Source organism: Rhipicephalus microplus, chromosome 6 (assembly GCF_043290135.1).
Source record: "Rhipicephalus microplus isolate Deutch F79 chromosome 6, USDA_Rmic, whole genome shotgun sequence".
Taxonomy (NCBI): Eukaryota; Metazoa; Arthropoda; class Arachnida; order Ixodida; family Ixodidae; genus Rhipicephalus; species Rhipicephalus microplus.
In genome coordinates this window covers 112,715,390-112,736,354 of record NC_134705.1, presented here as the reverse complement: position 1 = coordinate 112,736,354, position 20,965 = coordinate 112,715,390, and the positions used below count along the sequence as shown (strand labels likewise).

Below are 20,965 nucleotides of genomic sequence, written 5' to 3'. Positions count from 1 at the left end.
AGTCCCTGAACGGCAGCCCTATATATACTACTGTGCAAAGAATTGCTGGGCCAGTTAAGTACAGCCTGCAAAGCGACCAAGAGCCATTGGGAACAAGCAGTATTTCCGCTAAGCGAAATCACTGCGGCGTGCGCGAAAATTTCGGGCAGCCAGAAAGCACACGCATATTCAATATGCCGCCCCAGGAGAAGCTAACGCCGCCTTTTTACGAAGAAGCCACCGCAGTCTCCGGCACCCACACCATCGCTAATCTTCATTTGCATCACGAAAATCTAATCTTTCTGTGGCTTCCCGATGATCTCTTGGGGGCCATACTGGAGATGCTCGACTGGGAGTGCCGGCTAACATTAGCCAACTTGTACCAACGGGTGGAGAAGATCGTCAACGACGCACCCTGGATGCGCCGCGTACGTTTCACCCTGAATGATTCGCCGGATGTCTTGACTGCCCTAATGGTCCCTCCCAGAACCGACATCGTAGTGGAGTTAGACGTCCGTTTCTACGTCAGGGCCACATCGGAGAGGCTTGTCAAAGCGATATCGCAGTGCGCGAACCTCGTCGAGCTGCGCTGTGTCCACAGCCGAATTCTTTCTGGAGCGGTGGTTCTGCTTCTCTGGAAGAAATTACGAAAATTGGAGTGCCTGCATTGGTCCGTGCCTGAAAACAACGCTGTCAGCGTCGTAGCACCCGATTTCATAGTTGAGGATCGGAAGGGCTCGTCTCATTGCTACTGTTCCATCATGCCGCCGAAACTGAAGTCTATGTACGTCGAGGCTGTCTCTACGGTCGTAAACGAGGAATTCATCTGTCGAATCTTAAGGCACTGCCACGCTCTCAAGTCGCTGCACTTTCACGAACGTCAAAGCGTAACCAAGCCCTCCAGAGTCTCCAATACGGCACTCGAAGTCCTGCGCGCCTACCGCGAGGGCGCGGATGACCGCTTCGAAGAGTTCACTTACACTGCGGACCGCACTCCCACCGACGCAGTGCTGCCGGAAGGCGCCGCTGATCCACAAGGAGACGACTTCGAAGACTTTGGTTTGTGTTTCGAAGTGCACAAGAGTGTCACGTTACGAATGGTTCCTTCGCGCAGTCGCAGTTGGGTCTCTATCAGCAGGCTCGATTCCGTCTATGCCGAGAACGCGACTGAGCACGACCAGCTGACAGTTTTCATCGGCGATTTCCAGTACGAGACCATGAGCCGGCTGAACGAATGGTGGCGCGGAAACAAGTTCCGTCGTATCAAGTACCTCGCAATCGTGCCAGCCAGTGGTGTAGCTGCCTCGTTTCAGGGCAAAATTCGCAACCAGGCGTCCCTGTGCAATTTCCTCCGTTTTTGCGTCAACCTCGTGGAGCTCAACCTGTCCGCGTTCCACTTCGGCAAGGACTTCAAGTGGAGTTCCATGCTCGCCAACGGAGGTCTGGACCACATCCGGTCCTTGGCGCTTTCCGCCTGCGCTCTGTGCCATCCGCACCATCTCTCGCTTCTGGGTCGTGCGTCCTTCAAGCTCCGTGAGTTGGACGTCCGTTTCTTTCCACAGATAGCCCCCAACTGTACAATCTGCCTTCTGGAGACCACGTGCGACGACGACGCCCTAGCACCACTTCGTTACCTGGACAGCCTGGAACGCCTCACACTGTGCGAGCTATACCGCGTTCGCAACCTGCGCTTCTTGTCCAACTGTGCCTCGATTCGGGAACTGCGACTGCGCAACTTGGGCGTCTGGTGCGAAGGAGGGGACGAGAACGTCGAACCTCTCGTTTCCATCTGGCCTCAGCTCCACGTGGCCAAGTTCGAGGGTGCCACGTCTTTCAACCGCTTCAACGTATTCTTCGGCATGCCCGCTGCACCCATGATGAAGCGCCTCTGTCTGACTGGACGCACAGACTCGACCGACGTGGAACGGGCCATCGATCTAGTGGGCCTCTTCTTCATGCGGAAGGCCTGCCCGTCGCTCGACATGGTGCACCTTCACGTTCACTACCCGGTGACGGGCGTGGAGCACACTTTTTTCCCGAGGACTTCGTTTCTGGGGGACGACGGTTCGCCGTGCCTTGACGACCCTTTTTGGTTGCCCACCGCAGACAAGGTTTGGCTGTGCGACTGCTCGAACTTCATAGGCTTGACCGCGCCGCACGGCGTGAAGTGAATATGAGTAATAATGTGCACTGTTATTTATGAGGCATCCTACTGTTCTTTCTGACGTATGCACTCTTCCCGTGTGACCCCGTCATGCAGTGCCTGAAGTTCCGTAGGCCGAGAAAAAATTGCTTCCACGGCTGACATTTTTTTTCACCACGCCCACGTCGTGTTAAATGGAACAAGGATGGTCTGTCGGCGCAAGAAGGCTGTCTACCTTTTCCCAAAGCCCATCCGCAAGTACCACCGCTGCTCAAAGTAGTCCATTTCAGCTGCGATAGAACACAACGTGTGTCTGACGGTTACGGCAGGAAGAGGCGATAGTGACTTTCTTTTCAGTTACTGTGATGGTATATCTGTTGTTGCTCGACCAGCTTTGAACAGCAGCGTTCGAGCATGACCCCTGTGCTTCATCACGAGCGAAGTGTTCTGCAGATTTTAGTTTGACGACGGCGAATATTTTTTCTGTCGATATACTTGTTCGCCTTCATGTTTTTAACTGAATTTTTTTGTGCACTCTACACGTACATTTTATCAAATGACACGGGGCCATAAATATACCCCTTACATTCCGACGAAATGTTACACCTACTCCCGTCACTCTGCTTCGGGCTTACAGCACTACAAATGTGACTACAGGTACGCTTTTCTTTGGAAATAAAATACTGCCTTTGGTTCAAGCCTTGTAAAGTCTTGCATCAAGGGCACAAGGTACGCCTCCTCTGGCTCGAAAAGGCTATGAACAAACTGTTTAATTAAAGCTGGCCTATTGTGCAAATATGATAGTGTATCTTTCACGCATGTGTATACGTCTTGTACATCCGCTTGCACGTGACGGAGTCCTGCTACGAGTGCTAAGATCAGAAAAAAAGGGCGTTTTATGAGCCAAAATGACGGCCGTGATTGTGAGAAACGCCGTAGTGGAGAGCTCTCGAAACACCAGCCTAATCTCGCCGCTACCGTTCAGCCCACATGCTTTCGCAGCAAAACATAGTTCCTGATATAAACGCCTTAAAGGGACGCTAAACTAAAGAGCAAAACGATTTATCGTGGTTTATTAATGTACAATTTCACAATCCCATGTCACCAATCTTGTCTCACTCAAGGAAACCTTCCGCAGAACTGCTCGTCAGGCTAGGACAAAAAGAAAAAACTGCTCCAACCCAACCTCTTCGTCCTCTTCCACACGAAAACCACGCGAATTCATGCGGCATTAAAAAGCGGCTCAATCCCAACCTCTTCGTCCTCTTCCACACGAAAACCACGCGAATTCATGCGGCATTAGTCCCCCCTTTTAAAAAGCATCGACTCGATGCTTCTAAATAAAAAGAAGAAGAAAAAAAAAACCCCATAATTAGAACACGCGTTGACGCAGAGAATGACAAAGTGAGTGCCAGGGAAAACAAAGAGGGCGCACAAGCACTTGGACCATGCGCGAACACAACAGCACCAGTGGAAGAGTCAAGAAAAAAAAAAAAACACCACATGAGATCACTGTCACGTTTGCGAAGTAACTCGCAAGCACAGAGACTATTGTGTGTAGTACGGCTTGAGTCGTACGACATGCACAGTTTCGGGCCGATGTTGTCGACGTGACGACACTGTGCCGTCCGGAAGTACTTCGTATGTAAGGTCACTCACACGTCGGATAACCTTGTATGGTCCGAAATAACGGCTCAGAAGCTTTTCAGACAAGCCTGGTCGTCGGACAGGAGTCCACACCCACACTCGTTCACCCGGGTGGTATGCGACGTTTCGACGGCGAAGGTTGTAACGTCGTGCATCTGCGTCTTGTTGGTGACCGATGTTCACGCGAGCCAGTTGACGAGCCTCTTCGGCGTACTGCGTGTATTGCTCGGCTTCTGGAGAAAGAGCATCGCTATTATCGTACGGCAGCATAGCGTCAAGCATCGTTTGTACGTTGCGTCCATAAACAAGGTGGAAAGGTGAAAATCGGGTTGTTTCCTGCATTGCCGTATTGTATGCGAACGTGACGTATGGGAGGATATCGTCCCAGGTTTTGTGCTGCACGTCCACGTACATTGACAGCATGTCCGCTATGGTCTTGTTGAGCCTTTCCGTCAGTCCATTACTTTGTGGGTGGTAAGCCGTTGTTTTTCGGTGACTCGTGCAGCTCAGTCTGAAAATGTCCTCTAGCATTTGTGCCGTAAATGATGTTCCTCTATCCGTAATCACACATGACGGCGCGCCGTGCCGGAGGACGATGTGCTGCACGAAGAACTTCGCCACTTCAGACGCCGTGCCGCGGGGTAATGCCTTTGTCTCAGCATACCGGGTCAAGTAATCGGTTGCCACTATAATCCATTTGTTACCAGTGGCCGACAAAGGGAAGGGTCCTAGAAGGTCCATTCCCACGAGGTCGAAAGGTGTCCGTGGTGGTGTAATAGGGTGGAGAAGGCCCGCAGGTTTCACGGGTGGCGTCTTGCGACGCTGGCACTCGCGGCAGCCTTGCACGTAGCGGTGTACACTGGTCGAAAGTCGTGGCCAATAGTACTGCTGGCGCACTCTGGCGAGAGTCCGCGAGTAGCCCAAGTGTCCCGACGTGGGCTCGTCATGGCACGCGAGGAGGATGTCATCCCGCATGTCGGCTGGTACAACGAGGAGGAAGGCTTTGTTGCTACCTCGAGCATTTTTCTTGTAAAGAATGCCCCTCCTTAGACAAAAGGATGACAATTCGCGAGCGATGCGCCGAGGAGTGTGAGAATTTCGGCCTTCTAAGGAATCAATAATAGGGCGCAATTCCTGATCGGCTCTCTGTCTAGACATAAAGTCAGAATCACTGAGGGCTCCGAGAAAACCATCAGCATATTCCGAGTCCATATCAGGATGTCCCACGGGTGCTCGAGAAAGTGCGTCGGCATCTTCGTGCTTGCGCCCAGACCTATACACAATCATGATGTCAAACTCTTGCAAGCGCAAACTCCACCGAGCGAGACGACCAGACGGGTCACGGAGATTGGCCAGCCAACACAGCGAATGGTGATCGGTCACCACCTTGAAGGGACGGCCGTAGAGGTAAGGTCGAAACTTTGCCGTTGCCCACACGACTGCGAGGCATTCCTTCTCTGAAGTGGAGTAGTTGGCCTCGGCTCGAGAGAGAGTACGACTGGCGTAAGCTATGACATGTTCTACGCCGTTGTGCCGTTGTACAAGGACAGCGCCAAGTCCGACGTTGCTTGCATCCGTGTGAACTTCGGTATCAGCGTCCTCATCAAAATGCGCAAGAACAGGTGCCTCTTGCATTCGCTGCCGTAACTCTGTGAAAGCTGCTTCTTGCTCTGTAGTCCAGGCAAACGGTACATCATCTCGGGTGAGTCGCGTGAGCGGTTCGGCTATCGTCGAGAAGTTGGTAATGAATCGGCGATAATAAGCACACAAGCCGAGAAAACGCCGTACCGCTTTTTTGTCTGACGGCACAGGAAAGGTGGCGACTGCTGCAGTTTTTTCTGGGTCAGGCCGCACTCCATCCGCACTCACAACATGTCCCAGAAATTTCAGCTCATCGTAGCCGAAATGGCACTTCTGGGGTTTTAGCGTGAGTTCGGCCGAACGAATAGCTTCCAGAACCATTCTTAGACGCTTCAGATGTTCTTCGAAACTCTCGGCAAAGATGACCACATCATCAAGGTATACAAGGCAGCTTTGCCACTTCAAGCCAGCGAGGACGGTATCCATCATTCGCTGGAATGTTGCGGGAGCCGAACAGAGGCCGAAAGGAAGAACTCTGAATTCATAAAGCCCATCGGGAGTTACAAACGCTGTCTTCTCTCTGTCTCGCTCATCGACCTCTATCTGCCAATAGCCGCTCTTCAAATCTATCGATGAAAAATACTTCGCGTGTCGTAGCCTGTCGAGAGAATCATCAACCCGTGGAAGCGGGTAGACGTCTTTTTTGGTGACGCTATTGAGTTTCCTGTAGTCAACACAGAATCGCAGCGTTCCGTCTTTCTTCTTTACTAGAACGACTGGCGAGGACCACGGGCTGCTCGACGGTTGTATCACCCCGTCGTCAAGCATCTCCTTTACCTGCGTCTGTATAGTCTCGCGTTCTTTAGCCGAAACACGGTAAGGTTGCTGGCGGATTGGGCGAACATCATCGTCGGTAATAATTCGGTGCTTTATGAGGGGTGTTTGACCGACTCTAGATGAAGAGGCGAAGCAAGATTTAAATTCCTTCAGCAGGGTATGCAGTGCGGCCTTCTTCTCGTCCGAAAGCTTCGAACTGACGTCGATGTGGTCCAGAAACTTATCTCCATCAACCATTTCCTCGGATGCGAAGCACTCGGTGACATCCGCTACACGGTCTCCGAAGGCCACGGTGGTGCCGCGGAAAAGATGTCGGTGCTCGAAGTTAAAATTTGTGACGAGTATCTGCGACCGTCCGTCACGCACACGCAGAATGCTTCGCACTGCACACACACCTTGAAGCAGTAAAAGGGATACGTTGCTCTCGGCGACCACGTCACCGTCTTGGAGGTCTTCACAGGTGACTTCTACGAAAGCAGTCGCTCGGGGAGGCAACGTCACGCTTTCGTCGGCAACACGCAGCGCAGGTCTACGACAGCTATCAGCGCCTCGATCGGTTGCAAGTTGCGTCGAGAAAGTCACCATTCGCTCGCGGAGATTTATGATCGCGCCATTCTCTCGAAGGAAGTCCATTCCAAGGATGAGCTGACGAGAACAGTCGCGTAGTACGAGGCAGGTTACCACAAACGTTGACTCGCGTATTTCCACTCTTGCGGTACAGCGACCCAATGGAGTAATAACGTGGCCTCCAGCAGTGCGAATACGCGTCCCATTCCAAGGTGTCATCACTTTCTTAAGACTGGTTGCCAATTTTCCGCTCATAATAGAATAATCTGCACCTGTGTCCACCAATGCGCTGACCTGAAGACCGTCTATCAGCACGGGAATGTCGAGTGAGACTCGGCCACTGGGTTCAGACGCACAATCCGGCATTTCTCTCGCACTGCACTCAGACGTCAATTCAATGTCTGCAGCGTTTTGTGGAAGCGTCGATAGGAGGTCTTCCGCACTTTTAGTCCCAGCGACCTCGCCCCCGAAGGTCGCTGCCTTCAGTTTTCCCGACGAGGGCTTGGGGAACGTCCCCGTGCCATCGTACTGAGACGTGGTCCAATAGCTGCGGGTCGTCGTGGAGATGGAGACCGCGATTGACGCCGTGGGAAAGGCAGACGTTGCTGCGCGAGGTAGTCCTCAATTTCTCTTGGCCTCTGACCAACTAGGGGACGAGGCGAATGAATAGAGAAACCGCGCAGTCCAAGTTGTCGGTATGGACATTCCCGGTAGATGTGACCGGCTTCACCGCAATGGAAGCAGAGGGGTCTTCTATCCGACGTACGCCAAATATCGGACTTCCGCGGAGGGGCACGGCGACCGTCGATGTCCAAACCAGCATGCGCAGATTGAATTGAAACTGGCGGCATCGTCTGGATTGGGACTGCAGGGCTTGAGACCGGCATGGAAGTGCGCAGAGCTTCGGCATATGTGCGGTTCCCAACATCAGTGGACGCAGGAGGTGGTTCTAGATTTGTAACCGTTGGTTGAGGGCGACGGCTGTGAAGCACCTGCTGGACCTCGTCCCGAATAATATTGGTGATGCTGCTTACCTCCGGCTGTCTCGCCCCGTGTAGTTTCGCGATTTCCTCGCGGACGACGGAGCGGACGATTTCGCGAATCCACTCAATGCTGTTGCTCCCGAAGCTGGCGGAAAATTCAGTAGGTGATGCAGAATTCACTTGCCGGTTGAGTAGGGCTGACCGCTGATGAAGTACCCTCTCCATCGTAGTGGCTTCGGTCAGGAATTCTGCTACACTCTTCGGAGGACTCCGCACTAGACCAGCAAAAAGCTGCTCCTTCACGCCTCGCATCAGATAGCGTAGCTTTTTTTCTTCTGGCATTGCCGGATCCGCTCGCCTGAAAAGCTGCGTCATGTCCTCCACGTACATGGTGACGGTCTCATTAGGCATCTGGATGCGTGAATGCAATGCACGTTCAGCACGATCGCGGCGGTCGGGGCTCCGGTAGGTCTCCAAGAGGCGATGCTGGAACTCGCGCCAGGATGTCAAGACATCACTTCTGTTCATGAACCACGTTCGGGCGCCGTCTTTCAAACACGCGTAGACGTTGCGGAGTTTGGCGGCTTCGTCCCAGTAGTTGATCGCTGCGACGTGTTCGAACTCGCTCAGCCAGTCGTCCACATCCTCAAACAGCTCTCCGTGAAAGGGACTAGGCATCAGCGGGTTCTGGACAGTGCAATAAATTGGTGCCGACGACGTAGGAGTTTCCATGACGCCTTGAGGCGAAGTCATAGTCGCTCTATGGATAAGCTGTGCCGGTGTCTCTGGTGGTAGGCCTCGTTGGCGGCGGCTTGTTCTGTGAACTGGCGTGTCCACGGGCACAGGGCTTGTGTTCCGGCTCCTGGATGGGCTCTTGTGCATGGGGTGCGTCGTCAGTTGTCGTACCCAGCAGCTCCACCAATCTTGTCACCAATCTTGTCTCACTCAAGGAAACCTTCCGCAGAACTGCTCGTCAGGCTAGGACAAAAAGAAAAAACTGCTCCAACCCAACCTCTTCGTCCTCTTCCACACGAAAACCACGCGAATTCATGCGGCATTAAAAAGCGGCTCAATCCCAACCTCTTCGTCCTCTTCCACACGAAAACCACGCGAATTCATGCGGCACCCAGAAACAACCTTACCGCGACATGACGCTTCGTAGGCGAGGAAATGCAGAAAATGCGGGCGGAGATGCCACAGGTGAGATTGCCGCACCAAACACTGTGACGTAGTGAATTTTGAGGGCGCGTACTAGGTCCTACATAGCTTCTACTCAATAAACATTGAGTACATTGTCATTCATGGGTGCCATAAGCTTAGGATATGGAGCTGCGGAGAATTTCATCTAGCCTATGCCGCGAAAATACGAAGAAATAAATTTTGCAATTTGTTACGTCACGAGCGGAGTTTGGGCGCAAAATTTAAAAATGAGAATTCAACCTTCATCTTCTCTGCTAGCATTGAACTTATGACAGTGAAACTAATGGCATTAGACTTCTGAGAGTGCACTTTATCAATCTAAACCAAGTCGCTATTTTTCTTTAGTGTACGTTTAACAATCGCAGAGCTGACACATATGCGTCTGTTTGGCTTGTGCTACGTCATATCTACAATTGATATGCTTATTATTTTGCGCATTTACGTCGCACGCATTTATTTGTATCTGTAGCCCTCTATATCTATGGTCACAAATCAACATGGCAGCACCGATACAGACGCGACCGCATCTTCGAACCGAACTTGTGCTTGCTGCTCAACCACTGCGCTGACAGCAACAGAGAAATTGCGGAATGAGCCATCCTCTCGTGACACTTCACGTCGAGTACAAAGCATCAACGAGGTTTCTTCGTTATCGGTGAGGTGAGTTGTTTGTTTTGCCACGCCTGCTGAGCATAATGCACCAAAAATTTCATCGTGGTTCTTGGAAATAGCGCAATACTGACGCGAAAACATTGCTGCCGAATCGTCGGGACAATAATAATAATTGTCAGGGCTTAACGTCCCGAAACCACCGTATGATTGTGAGTGGAGGGCTCCAGAAACTCCGACCACCTGGGGTTACTTAACGTGCGCTGAGCCCACTGGCCTCTCGTATTTTCGCCTCCGTCTGAAATGCGTCTGCCGTGGCCATGACTGCGGGTCAGCAGCCAATCTTCGGTACATAAATATAAATACAAGTGTCAGTTTGGAAATTTAGGGCCACGCAGTGCCCCATGACGACCTGATAGATTCGAGGTGGTAGGCACCTAACGTTGGTGGCCACCAGCGTCGATGGTGTAGCCATTTTTTTTTTCTTAGAGCAGTGCCGTCCCCTCACTTCACTCAACTACTGCATGTCTGCAGACGCTATACGCTGCGGGGACGCTGAGCAGACGACACCGCGTGGATTAGCACATCATGGGGATTTGCGCATTTCCTGATGCCTATGAAGCCTGTAGGTTCGGCAATGCATAGCGTTTTCCACAATACTATAAAAAAGCTCCGTAACGGAAGGGACCTTCTGAGATGGGGTATAAAATCTAGGGGCAGTGGCCTCTAGAATGTTGCTTCCTCTGAAATGAGGCCGCCGATGCCGAGGTTCGAGTCTGCGACTCTTGGGTCAGTGGTCCACCCCGTAATCGCTATGTATTCCACCGTAGCGAGCGAACTTCAACAGCAAATCTCCCATAGTGTGTTTAGCCATTCCGCTGCAGGACCCAATCGACAAATTATAGTTTCTTCCAGTACCCATGTTTTAACACGACATCATTAAAGAGCTCGTTTCGCCGAAATTCCGGTGCTGAGACGTCGGCGTAGGCATCGTTGGTTGTGAGCGGAAAATCATATAGAGCGCGAACGGGAAATCGAGAAAGATTCAAATAAATTAAATAATGAAATTTTCCGGGTCCGAGCGAGCATCGAAACCAGGTCATTTGCGTGGCAAGCAATAGTTCTACCACACTGCCTCGCCTCTGCTTCGACCCACGGTGAAAATAACTTTTTCTGCTTCGAAGTGCACTGAAAGTAAGATTAATGCTTTACAAACACACGCTTCACAATACAACATGTAATATCGCAGTAATATTGCGTGGTACATCGCCATCGGGTGCCAGAACATAATGACTTCGGGGTTTAAAGCCGGCCATCCTTTACCAAAGCCACACACCTCTCTGTGCGTATTCCCTTAAGACCACCTATATAGTGGGTACATAGCAAGTACGAAAAGATTCAGTCACGCGCATAATAGCTCTTAGTTTAAAGCATCCTACCCATTACAAAGAATGCAGCCATACTTGAATGGTTCAGCGACACCAGTCACTTTGAAGTTTATCGATTACATTGAAGTAATCCACAATTTGAACTTCCCGAGTAACATCGCACAATAAAAAGTCGCAGCTTTGCCGCAAAGGCGAATCAATTAACGCGATAGCAACAAATTAGTAGGTCACGCGTAGAATGGCAAGGAGATCGAAACGTGCTCCGCGTTTCTCACGCACAAAGGACGCACGCTACGTACGCGGTTGTTACTTCGCTGTGTCTGAGAAGCGCGCCCTTTTCGAAAACGTAGGCTGTGCAACGATTGCAGTGACCTTTGTGCGCCCTGTAACTACAACAAGATCGTTCCGCCGATACTCAAAGGCTAGCCAAGACGTGCGATTCTCCCCACTGCAAGACAAGGGCGCGCAATCGAGCGTAACCCCCCTTATTCTTTACGCGGGCCAAAGTACGCTTGAGAGATGAGGGCGGCCGCGCGCTCACTCCACCATCTTGCTGATAATGCTGAAAACATGATAGTCCCCCCCCCCCTAGATACCCGCCAACCGCGGTGAGTGGTAGATATGAATAGATTGCCGCTTCAACGTTGGAGGAGGTACCCTCGGTGGCTTAGACAATAAAGAGAAAAAAAAAACACCCTCGGTGGCTTAGTGGTTAACGCCTCGCATTCACGACGTGGAGGTGCCATGTTTGATTCCGCGCCCTGGTGTCTTTTTTTTTTGGGGTGGGGGGGTGGGGGGGGCGGTTTCTTTCTTGCGTTTTCATATATATAAATAGGTACGTATATAGATACGTAGATTTCCTTCAGAATGTTTATATATACTTCATCTACGCCCTGATTCCGCAGTGTCTGCATGACGGCTGATATTTCTACTGAATCAAACGCCTTCTCGTAATCTATGAAGGCTATGTATAGTGGTTGGTTATATTTTGAGCATTTCTGTATTACCTGATTGACAGTATGAATGTGGTCAACTGTTGAGTAGACTTTTCGAAATCCTGCTTGTTCCTTTGGTTGATTAAATTCTAACGTTTTGTTTACTCTGTTAGCAATTACCTTTGTAAACAGCTTGTATACTACAGAGAGCAAGCTGATCGGCCTGTCATTCTTCAAGCACTTATAATCTCTTTTCTTATGTATTAAGATGATGTTAGCATTCTTCCAAGACTCTGGTACTCTCACCGTCAGGAGACACCTCGTAAACAGGGTGGCTAGTTTTTCTAACACAATCTGTCCTCCATCTTTCAGCAGATCTGATGTTACCTGATCCTCACCAGCAGCTTTGCCTCTTTGCATGCTCTCCAAAGCTTTTCTGACTTCTTCTATAATTACTGGTGGAGTGTCATCTTCGTTACTGCTAGTTCTTATAGTATTAGGGTCGTGGTTGTCTCGGCTACTGTACAGATCTCTGTGAAACTCCGCTATTTTAACTATCCTATCCATATTGGTAGTTATTTTGCCTTGTTTGTCCCTTAGTGCATACATCCGATTGTTGCCTATCCCAAGTTTTCTCTTCACTGTTTTGACGCTTCCTCCGTTTTTAAGAGCGTGTTCAATTCTCCCTATGTTATACCTTCTTACATCTCATGCCTTACGCCTATTAATCAACTTCGAAAGTTCTGCCAGTTCTATTTTGTCTGTTGTACTTGAGACTTTCATGTTTTGACGCTTCTTAATTAGATTCTTCGTTTCCCGGGAAAGCTTGCCAGTGTCCTGCCTAACTACCCTGCCTCCAACTTCCACTGCACACTCCGTAATGATACTCGTCAAATTTTCATTCATTGTATCTAAGCTAAGGTTGGATTCCTCACTAAGAGCCGAGTACCTGTTCTGAAGCGACACTCTGAATTCCTGTACTTTCCCTCTCAGTGCTAGTTCATTGATTGGCTTCTTGCGTATCAGTTTCTGTCGTTCCGTGGAAGAAATCTACAGGGGATCAACTGCTACCATAGTGCTTCATAAAGAAAGCATAAGAATACCAATCAAGAAAAGTGTAAGGCAGGGGGACACAATTTCTCCAAAGCTATTTACCGCGTGCTTACAGGGGGTTTTCAGAAGCCTAGAATGGGAAGTGTTAGGGATAAGAGTTAATGGAGAGTACCTTAGTAACCTGTGCTTCGCCGATAACATTGCATTGCTGAGTAACTCAGGGGACGAATTGCAACTCATGATTACGGAGTTAGACAAGGAGAGCAGAAAGGTGGGTCTTAAAATTAATCTGCAGAAAACGAAAGTAATGTACAACAACCTCGGAAAAGAGCAGCGCTTTGAGATAGGTAATAGTGCACTTCAAGTTGTAAAAGAGTATGTCTACTTAGGGCCGGTAATAACCGCAGAGCCGTACCACGAGATTGAAGTAACTAAAAAAATAAGAAAGGGGTGGAGCACATTCGGCAAGTACTCTCAAATTATGACAGGTAGATTGCCACTATCCCTCAAGAGGAAGGTATATAACAGCTGTATATTGCCGGTACTTAGCTACGGCGCAGAGCCTGAAGACTTACAAAAAGGGTTCAGCTTAAATTGAGGACGACGCAGCGAGCAATAAAAAGAAAAATGGTAGGTGTAACCTTAAGAGACAAGAAGAGAGCAGGGTGGATTAGGGGACAAACGGGGGTTAAGGATATCATAGTTGAAATAAAGAAGAAGAAATGGAGATGGGCTGGGCATGTAGCGCGTAGACAAGATAACCGCTGGTCATTAAGGGTAACAAACTGGATTCCCAGAGAAGGGAAGCGGGTTAGGTGGAGACAGAAGGTTAGGTGGGCAGATGACATTAACAAGTTTGCGGGTATAAATTGGCAGCAGCAAGCTCAGGACCGGGTTAACTAGCGGAACATGGGAGAGACCTTTGTCCTGCAGTGGACGTAGTCAGGCTGATGATGATGATGATAGATACGCATGTTTAGATACGTATACGGTGCATGACATCGAAACCGATGGCGAAATCCAACCGAGAGTGTCCATATAATTGCTATCGCAATAAAAAGCATGCACTAGTATAGGTTGAAGTATATATATAGAGGATATCACTATCGCATTCAGCTCTTAAAGGCGAAGCTTAAGGACCCCCCCCACTTTTGGTTACGTGTGCAGTAGTCGACCATGATCACCATCGTCGCCACTCGCGGGCCCACGCGCACTGGCAAATAGCCCGCGCCTCCGGCCCGGCGCACACCGCTCTCAGTCGCTGCAGCTGGCGTCGAGCCTCACCAGGCCACACCCACTCGTACCGGCTGACCACGGTACGGTACCACGTAAGCGACGACGTAGGGATGCGCTGCTGAGAGCCAGGTTCTGCAGTACTGCAGCTATCGCCGCCGAGGTAGGCGCCCGTTATTACCCGCTTGTGTACAGTCGGCGTCATAAGTTTATGTACCACGAGGCGCAAGAAGGCGAAGACCGCCGGCTGATTGTGCATGCAGCGTTGAAATGACATTTCCGGCTTAAGAATCTCGCTCTAATTAACACTGCTAGAGCGAATAATACGTTATGCAAACTTTGGTGACGTTTCATTTCGGTACTATACATTCTTTTTATAAAGAAACCGAAAATACGAGAGCTGCTGTGACAATAAATTATTTCCTCGCGCAAGGCTCGAGACTCGAAAGGTATAATGAAGATTGGGGGGACTCATTGATATGCGAGGTTTAACGTCCCAAAACCACCATATGATTGTGAGAGACACCGTAGTCGAGGGCTCCGCAAATTTCGACCACCTGAGGTTCTTTAACGTGCACCCAAATCCGAGAACACGGGCCTACAGCATCTTCGCTCCCATCGAAAATGCAGCCGCTGCAGCCGGGATTCCATCCCGCAACTTGCGGTACAGCCGCCAAGTACCTTAGCCACTAGACCACCACGGCGGGGTATTTGGGGGACTCACAAGCTTCGCCTTTCACAGTTGAATGCAATAGCGATGTCTTGTCAATAGTGCGTATTTCAACCAATTGAAAGTCCATGGCTAATTGTGTCGGTGAGGCTTTCGCAAATGGCTGCATTCTGTGTAATGGGTTGCATTCTCTAAAGCACGGGCAATTATGCGCGTGAAATCTTTTCGAACTTGCTATGCACCCACTACAGTAACGTGAGTTGCTCTTTTTTTTCGTAGGTGATCGGCTTTAAACTATGAAGTCGTTATGATAATCACATGTTCTGACGCCCGAACGCAATATACGCTTGTACCAGGCATTATTACTGCAGTATTACATGTTGCATGCAGCATGCGTGTGTTTAGGGTGAAAGTTACTTGACTGCATTTACAAGCAGAGGAAGGTATTTTCACTGCATTTCCAAGCGGACGCACTGACCGTGTGGAAGAATACCCGCTTGCTACGCAAACGACCTCGGTTCGATCCTCACTGGCGCCAGGATATTTTCAATATTTGCCTTGTTTGCATATTCCTCAATGTTAGGGTCATGCATGAATGATTATTTTTCGCTCTCAACCAAAGACGCCGACACCGAAGCCGGAATTTCTGTGAAACGAGCTCTTCAACGTAATCGTGGTAAAAGTCAACGTTGAAAGACAACTCACGATCTCATTTCTTACAAACGCGGTTCCGGCTCGGAAAATTTGGTTTCAAATGTGATTGAAAAAGTTTCGGACATTGGTGTGTCTGTTGCTATTTTCTCCTTCACTATTCCGATCTATTTAGTTTGATATGCCACAAGCAGACATGTCTAGATTACCTCGTTTGTAACTTACAAACGAGGTAATCTCGTTTGTAAAAGTTGGTTTGAAGCCTTGAATAAATGTGTATTTGTACGTGGGGCTTTTGCGTAATCCAGAATGACGATTTGTTAGAGCTGGTTTTCATCTCTGCTGTCACAACGAGTATCCGATATGCCAAACTAATATTTGGTCTTGCCGCCAGTTTGTTGTCACCAGGATCGACACTGCTACACGCATTCATCGCGACTAGTTTGTGTGTGTGGGCCTGTGTTGAGCCACGCCGCGGGATGACGTACAGTCTTCACGATGTTGAGAAAGACCCATGAGAAAGTGTTTACACCTTGTAAACAGCCTGTTACCAGAATTTTTTTTTTCAAATGGGAAGGGGGTCACTTGTCGAAGACGTTGAATACACCTATAATTGTCTTTGGTAAAACACCCCCCTTTATCTGATTTTGGGGGAAAAAAGTCCCTAGCCCCCTCCTCTCTCCCCCTGCAGCTGTGCGTGCCTCCCGGCAAAAACTATTCATATTGTTCAGTGCCCTAGTTTGAGGCCACGTGTTTTTGAGACTCCATTGAAGTGCTGGCAGTTCTTGAGATTGCGAGTACCGTCAAGGACGCTCTCCCTCACTTTGCTGACACGTAAACACGGACGTCCACAAGACGTCGCTGTGCCATATAACCATACGCGTTGATTAAACTGGTGTGGTCGCCCACCACAAGAAGACAGACGGTGTATGGGAGTTTCAGCTGACAGAATGGTACCCTTGTTCACAATAAAACCGAAAAAAGGAAGCTGAGCATTGAACAACAAACTAGCCCGATTACCGCCGTTGTGAAGATCATCTCTATAGCTTTGCGGGTTCTTGCAGGAGCGCTACACACGCTAAAACCAGTAAGAGGTCTTCACAATAGCGGTAAATCACGGCTCATTTGTGTTCATGATCGTCAAACAGTAGCCCTAAAAACGACGTATACGAAAAGTGTTCATTTGTCTTTTCACGCCCGTCCGTCGTTCTTGCGCGCTTATTTGACAATTCTATGCTAAGCTAAGCGTTCTATAAAGCATCTAATGGGAACACGGCTTTCCGTTGTGGGAGTCGCAACGTCCACACATCGTGTATCTACGCTGTGGTCGGCGTTCTCGCCTTTTCATTCAATGACTCTCCCGGCCCAGACGGGTGTCCGTCGAGGTCTCGATTTCGATCGCGCACGCGCAACATTCTAATGTTTGAGGGTAACATTTTTTGTGTGTTTCCCGTCTTTATTGTTAATATCGTTCAGATTATCGTTCTCTTCTCGGTCGCTTGGTGAAAGACGCTTGTTGTGCTATCGCTTATCTGTTCGAGTATCAGCCGGCATGACGGACTATGTTGGCTAAAACCTGGTTCTTCTCAGCTCAAATGCACGGGTTTGATCGCCGGTTATGAGGACCCCCATGACAAACTATTGGCTAAATTCTGGCTCTTCTTGGCTCAAGTGCATGAGTTTGATCGCCGGCTATGACGATCGCATGACGATTGGGGTAGGAGGGTAAATGATGCGAAAACGCTCACGTATGCTTAGATTAAGGTGCCCGTTGTATAACTCCTCGCTGTTACGATTAATTCAGAGCTCGACAGCGCGTTAGTAACCATATCGCACACTTTGACTCGTTAAATGTCAGAACGCGTACGTCATATGACGCAGAACCTCAACACCCTTTTAAAAAATGGCAACATATCCACGGGGTGAATGATGGAGAGTGGGGCGAAGCATCCGTCCGTTTATTCGTTCTTGCTTCTGTCCGTCCGTCTGTGTGGCCATCCGTGCGTTCATCCGCCCGTCCGTGCATGCGTCCGTTCGTGCGTCCGTCCCTGCGTTCGTCCCTGCATCCGCCCCTGCGTCAGTTCATGCGTCCATCCATGCATCTGTCTGTGTGTCCGTTCGTACATCTACTTAACACTCCAAGTACCCCCATCTCGCATCTTATCATCATATATTCTCCATATAGAAGCACCGCCATCCAGCGGACATTCCAAGGACTAAACGAGAGGTGGCACACGCACACTTTCTTACGGCTTGCGCTTCGGGTCTACTTCCCACCTTTAACCACCTCGAGTTCACTGTATTCATAACACTGCGGCCCAACGCTCGCTAAACCTTTCTAAAACCAAGGAGGTTACGCCCAGCGAGTATAACCTAGCAACTCTTTCTTGTCAGATAGTGCTCAATGTACATGTCAATGGCTGCTAAATGGGAATGAGAGACAGGAGAATTCGGCTTTTAGTTAACGCACACGCTGCGAATTTTTTATTGTTCAACAATGCACAGGAGAAATCTCCCACGGCACCACCTTGCAGGTCAAAGCGTACGACAAGTTACGTACTACGGTGAGGGACGAACAAGTGCCGCTGTAAGGAGCTTCGCCCCTAAAAGATTACTGATACCACCCTTTTTTTGGATGGATGGATGGATGGATGGATGGATGGATGGATGGATGGATGGATGGATGGATGGATGGATGGATGGATGGATGGACGGACGGACGGACGGACGGACGGACGGACGGACGGGCGGGCGGACGGACGGATGGACGGACGGACGGACTGATTGATTGATTGATTGATTGATTGATTGATTGATTGATTGATTGATTGATTGATTGATTGATTGATTGATATGGCTGTACCCTTTAGATCGGGTGGTGGCTAACGCCATCAAGCCGTAATACTTAGTGAACCAAAAACTAGATTTCTTTTTTTTTTAATAGTGAGGTTGAGGACTTGTACTTTGCAGTGAGGGGTTTAATTTTCACGCGTGCCTTGACTTTATCCACCAATCACATAATCTCCTTCTAGTTAATTCTACCCGCTTAAAGTCTTCTTTGCCCTCTCTGTCCCTAAACCCCAGTGCTTTGAAAAACTCGGCGCCATCATCCTGAACTATAGGGTGAAGCCCTTTACAAAACCTTATCAAGTGGTCGGCAGTTTCCTCCTCCTTTCTACACGCACTGCATACCGTGTCTACCCCTTCGTATTTGGCCTGATATGTCTTGGTTCGCAATACTCCCGTCCTGGCCTCAAACATTAGAGAACTACCCCAAGTATTATCATAGATCCTTTCCTTGGCAATTTCCTGCTTAAACGTTTGATAGATCTCTAGTGCGAACTTCTTAATCATGCCGACTCTCCACATATCGATCTCAGGTTCCTTCACCTTCTTCTTAACCAATAATTCTTCTTGGTTTGGCCCCCTGCTGTTTTCTAAGCATTCACCAGTCAATTTTTGAGTTAACTTCCTCCATTTTGTATCTACATTCTTCATGTACAAGTAGCTGAAAACCTTCCTAGCCCAACGCTCCTCCCACATTTCTCTCAATCGCTTCTCAAATTTTCACTTGCTACTAGCTTCCCTGCCCTCAAATGATGTCCATCCAATATCACCCTGTACACCCTGATTTGGTGTATTCCCGTGAGCTCCTAAGGCAAGCCTACCTATTCCGCGTTGCTTAATTTCTAATCCTGCTTGAACTTCTGATCTCATGCTCAAGACCGAATTGCCGAAAGTCAGACCCGGAACCATCACCCCTTCTATATTCCCCTCACAACATCATATCCATTGTAATTCCACAGTGCCCTATTTTCATCATGGCTGCATTCCTGTTACCTTTAGTCGTCTCGTATATTTCGTGTTTCCTTAGGTACTCGGTCCCATTGCTTATTCATACGCCCATATATGTGTATTTATCTGTTATCTCTAGCGTCACCTCCTGTATTCTAAGCTCACTACCTTCATTATCATTAAAAACCGACTGCTGATTTTTTCTTACTGAATCTGAAATCTAACCTATATCCCTTATTACCACAAATGTCCATCAATCTCTGCCAATCTTCCTAGTTGTCGGCCATTAGCACTATATCATCTGCGTACATTAATGCTGATGGTGCCTGTTATATGAGTTTTCCTTGTTCGACGAAAGAGAGGTTGAAGCCAAGTCCACTTCTCTCTAATTTGGCCTCCAATCCTTGTAGATACATCATGAATAACAAGGGTTACAGAGGACACCCCTGCCTAAGCCCCCGTTTCACATCTGCGGGCTTGGATACCTGTTTTTCCCACTTTATAACTACCTTGTTACTTTTATAGATATCCTTTAAAAGATTAGTAACTCCATCTTCCACACCTAGTCTGTCCAGTATTCCCCATAAGTCCTCTTGAACCACGCTATCGTATGCTCCCTTGATATCCAAAAATGCTAGCCACAGGGGCCTCTGTTCCTTTTCTGCTATTTCGATGCACTGCGTCAGTTAGAACAGATCATCTTCCAACCTCCTGTGTTTCCGAAACCCATTTTGTAGTTCCCCCAGCACCCCCTCATCCTCCATCTATGCCTGCAGTCTTTCTTTTATAACCTGCATCGCCAGCCTGTAGATTACTGATGTCACTTTTGTAGGACGGTAGTTGTTTATGTCAGCTTTGTCCCCTTTCATTTATAGATCATGCTCATCCTGCTAAGTTTCTATCCATCGGGGACTTCACCATCGAATATTATTTTGCTCACTGCCTCTCTCAAAACCTCCTTGGACTACGAACCTAATGTCTTTATCAGCATAATTGGAATGCCATCTGGGCCTGTTGATATACTACTTGGAACCCTCTCCTCAGCCCTTTCCCACTCTCGTTGTGAAAATGGAGCCATTGTGCCACTTGATCTATCCCTGTCTATTGTGGTGCATAAGACACTTCTTTGTTGAAATTTTTCTGTCACCCTTGTTCTTATATATTCAATAGCTTCGTCCCCTTCTAGACTAGCGCCTTCAGCTGTAGTTATAATCCTCTGCTCTAGATTTGTTTCATTTCTTAGGGAGTTTAGATGGTTCCAAAATTTCGCAGCTGCCTTCTACCTTTTTTATGTACTTCTTCCACCCACTGAGCTCCCTTTCTTCTAATTTTTTCATTGATCAGAAGGGATGCATTCCTTCTACAGCTTAGAAAGGTTTCCCATTTTCTTTCCACATCATCTGTCAGTTCATCCCGCTGATTAGCATGTCTGTGTTCACTAGAGGCTTCCTGACGTTTTGCTATGGCTCTCTTAACTTCATCATGCCACCAACTTTTGGGTTTGTGTCTTCTTTTCCGGTGTGACTTGTCACGCGTCTTGGCAAGCTCTAGCTCAAACAGTCCAATTAGATTCATGTATGTCCACACCGTTTTCTTATCTTCAGTGATTACTTTCTAAATTTGTTTAGTAGCTATTTCTAGTTGCCTTTCTGAATAAAAAAAATGTCCTGTAGTTGCTCATCTTGTCTCCTTCC

General features: G+C 48.8%; 1 protein-coding gene across 4 annotated transcripts in view; it reads left to right on the top strand.

Annotated features, from left to right (window-relative positions):
- LOC142765429 (uncharacterized) overlaps positions 1-20,965 on the top strand; it is a 52,051-nt gene that overhangs the window by 12,287 nt on the left and 18,799 nt on the right. The window contains exon 2 of one of the 4 annotated variants that reach the window (XM_075866449.1): positions 14,090-14,318. The exons of the other annotated variants lie outside the window; for them this stretch is intronic. The gene's annotated coding sequence lies outside the window, so the exon portion shown is untranslated. The remainder of the gene's footprint in view (positions 1-14,089; positions 14,319-20,965) is intronic. 4 annotated transcript variants of the gene reach the window in all.